Raw genomic sequence first — 3962 nt, forward strand, 5'->3', positions numbered from 1 at the left:
TTTTTTTTTTGTGTGTGTGTGTGTTTATACCCCTTCTTTCCCCCTTCCTCTCTCTTTCCTCCCTCCCTCTCTCTTTCCTCCTTCCCTTCCTTCCTTTCTTTCTGCCTGCCTGCCTGCTTGCCACTTCTGTTCTCCATATTTAACTACTGGGAGGTGAAGGGAGAAGAAATAGGCCTTCTTGCTGAAAAGTTATTTCCAAAGTCTCTGCCTGTGTGTTTTCTCACCTGGCTTCCCAACTGGATTTAGTCTAAAGCTAATGGATTGGAATTCTATTCAGTCATTGCATAAAATGTGCTCACTCTCCCAGAAAGCCTTATAGTAAATAAAATTCTAAATTATACAGATCAATGCCTAGTGATCTGTTAAGACAGATGATTAAAATCGCATTAATTAACATTGAAAACATCTTATAAGGCAATTGTCCTTGCCTATGCCAGCCATCATGGAAGGCATCTGCTCTGGAAGGGGATTCCCTAAGCGAAGGGAGAAGGGTGCTTTGCTCTGAAGATGGGGATTAGTTTATGTGTTATTTGGTGCTATGGTGAGTTTGTAGCATGTACTGAAGTGGCCACAGTTATGCAGGGGTAATGAGAGATTATTAAGAGTAAGGGAGAAAGTAGCTGGGAGCAAGAGAAATGGCAGTTACATTGTAAGGTCCAGAAAAACTCCTTAAGAAGTTAGTTACTCCCTGGAATTTGTAATAGAAATCACCTTGCCGAGAATTTTCTCTAGAGGTGAAGCAAAGCTGATGTGCACCCCCATTCTACTGAACTCATAACTCTCACGATATACTTTGTACCTTTGGGGAAAAAAGGAAATCGGAGTCCTAGGTTAGTTTACTTTTTGTACTTCTGGGTGCCAGAGCTTTCATGGGAGATGTAGTTAGGGCATTTGTGGTGAACTTTTTTGGAGGGAGAAGGACGGAGGGCTTTGTGTGATGAGTCACAAGCATGCCTTAAATAGTGATGTGTCACTGCTTGTTCTCAAATGGACCATCTGGATAACACCCTCATACTTATTCCTTTTTACCAGCATGAGGGTGCTCTGTGGAAACTGTGTTCTCACTAGAGTAGAAAACCAGGTAACTTTGTCAACACAGAAGTCTATTTTCTCCCTTCTTCCTGCAACCCTGTGGAGTCATGGGAAGTGCAGAGAAAAAATGAACATCTCTGAATACTGGATTAAACCAGGAGACTGTAGTGCTGCTGTTTTTGATAACTAGAAGAAGGGGCCATGTTATTCAGTCATGTTGCAACTTCTGGTAAGTTTGCCTACTTAATCAGGGGCTCAGAAATGACTGTCAGTGTCCAAAGCCCTAGCATAGGGCCTTCGGGGTGGTATGTGGGTCAGCAAATGACGTAGTATTAATTTTCTTCTAGCTTATGTTTATAGTTATTCAGGCAGTATTTTGATGTATCTGACAATAATAAAAATCCTGGGCTTTAGTATTCTGTAATAATTAACATCACTCACCATCATCTTGTTCAATCTGCAGGTAGAACATAGATTCAGAAATGATTCACTGAGTCTTTACCACGAAACAACCAACCAACAATATCTGTACCTGTGCAATCCCCTTCCTCCACCTTCTGGCTTCCTGTCACCTCTCAACCCCAAGTTTCTGTCTATAGTGCAGTCAATGCCCGATCAGATACCACTGGCATAATAAGATAGTAGACATGGGAAAGGAGTGAATTTAGTTGCTTAACTCTCAGCACCAGAGGGAATTTCCCTCCTATGAAATTAATAGAACCAGAATGAAAATGTAAAAATGTTGTAAGTCATGCTAAGGATATAGACATTGCTTAGTTATATTGAATATTCACTTGAAATGATATTTGTTTCTCCAATACAACCGTCCTTAGTGGAATATGATTTTTGCCTACAATGACAAAATCAGTGTAAATAGCATGCAGCTAGCAGCGTCTTGAGTTCCATTCAAAGTAGGAGTTAATCAGTTGACTATTAGTAGGATGTATGGAAGCCTCCACTTTTAGTAAAGCCGCAACTTTTCCTTGTTGGTAGCCCCTTAAGCAGAGAAAAGGTACATGTGGCCTTGAAAAATGTGCATATCATCTGTTCTCTTCCTTCAATCAGGTTGGAATGTGCCGACCTTGCCTGTGTCTGTTGAGTCTTATGAAGTATCTCCAGGGATTTTTAAGGCCGACAAGAAAATGCTCTGAAGGTAGATGAAAGGGAAGTCTGTGCAGCGAGTCCCAGCACAAGCCAGAGAAAATTTTCTGAATCTAAAGCAATCTGCTTTGTTGCATCTGGACAAAGCTCTGAGAGGAAGGAGAGGCATGTGCTGCCTTCCAAATGGACAGGAGCGTCGTGTCAGACTCTTGCTGGCAGGTGCTCCTCATTGGTAGTGCTCCTCCCCAGCCATGAGAAAACAGATGGATTGTATAGTCTTCTGAACTGGAACTCTTCACTGTTACCTGTCTCTTGCACAAAGACCTTCATTTTTAGGAGATTTTGTGTTTCATCTAGAAATCAATTGTCAGGATATTGTACTTGGAAATATTTGATCTATATCCTTTGAAAATTTAAAGGTAGAGGATTGACTGGCAAGATTCTGAGAAGAACCGTATAAGCTTTATGAGTAAAACAAAATGCCTTGTTTGAGTTCAGTAAACACAGACTGAGTCTCTTCAGTGCCAGTTAATGAGCCTACCTAGATGAAGATGATCCTGTCATGCTGGATCCTTCAGTCCAGTCCAGTATAAAAAGTATATAATGGGGGCACATACAGTGTGTCCCTGGCAGGCAGGGGTGAATGTATCTAAAGAAGATTGGGAAAGTGTCTAGTAGGGTGGATGCCATTGCTGTTGTTCACCACGTGCAGAAGAGGGGGAGGGACATCACAAGCAGAGGGATGGATGTACACAAAAGACAGTGGATTGTGTGCACATGACCTGTGCTGGACCAGTAGGGAGGTTTGGATGGCTAGAGCTTCTTTTTTTTTTTTTTTAAATTTTTTTTTTTCAACGTTTATTTATTTTTGGGACAGAGAGAGACAGAGCATGAACGGGGGAGGGGCAGAGAGAGAGGGAGACACAGAATCGGAAACAGGCTCCAGGCTCTGAGCCATCAGCCCAGAGCCCGACGCGGGGCTCGAACTCCCGGACCGCGAGATCGTGACCTGGCTGAAGTCGGACGCCTAACCGACTGCGCCACCCAGGCGCCCCGGCTAGAGCTTCTTTAAAAAAATTTTTTTAGTGTTTATTTTTGAGAGAGAGAGGGAGAGAGAGGGAGCGAGCGAGCAGGGGAGGGGCAGAGAGAGATGGAGACACAGAATCCGAAGCAGGCTCCAGGCTCTGAGCTGTTAGCACAGAGCCCAAGTTTGGGGGCGGGGTAGGGGGGATGGGGACTCGAACTCACGAACCGTGAGATCATGACCTGAGCCAAAGTCACACACTTAATTGAGCAAGCCAGGCACCCCAAGTGGCTAGAGCTTTATGGTGGATGGGGCCTAAGTGAGTCTAAGATCCACTGGGGTTAGTTGGAGATGGGAGGTTGAGTGTGTGGAGATAGGTTGGTTGTCACTAGGGCGTTCCTAAACTGGAAGCAGGAGGGGGTTGAGACATAGGAGGCAACTGCTACCTGAAAATAGCTTGTATGTTGCATGAGCAATATATGTAAGATGTCAACAAATCACAATTTATTTTTTGTCTCCCACTGAGCCTGTGTAATTTATTTAGTGGGGTAAAATACCCCATCAGTCTTCATTCAGTACAACTCTTCTTCATCCACCCTATAGCCAGGGTCTCCTATGAGCTCCTTTCTTCACTATAGCCTCGTCTGAAGCAAGTGGGAGAGAGCCAGTGGTGTCTGAAGGGGAAGCAAGGTCAGGTTCTTCTGTTATTCTCCACCCTCCCCCACTCTCTAGATGCCGGTTTGACCCCATTAGAGGGTAAGGGCTTTCTGTGATGGGATAGCTTCACTCTCTCTAGAGGCCTGAC

General features: G+C 44.0%; 1 long non-coding RNA gene across 1 annotated transcript; it reads left to right on the forward strand.

Moving 5' to 3' along the window:
• The first annotated feature begins 246 nt into the window (after positions 1–246).
• LOC123590090 lies at positions 247–3664 on the forward strand. Its single transcript, XR_006708601.1, has 2 exons — positions 247–1261; positions 2098–3664. It is a non-coding gene; the product is annotated as an uncharacterized LOC123590090 (long non-coding RNA).
• The last annotated feature ends 298 nt before the right edge of the window (positions 3665–3962 follow it).

Source organism: Leopardus geoffroyi, chromosome B4 (assembly GCF_018350155.1).
Source record: "Leopardus geoffroyi isolate Oge1 chromosome B4, O.geoffroyi_Oge1_pat1.0, whole genome shotgun sequence".
Taxonomy (NCBI): domain Eukaryota; kingdom Metazoa; phylum Chordata; class Mammalia; order Carnivora; family Felidae; genus Leopardus; species Leopardus geoffroyi.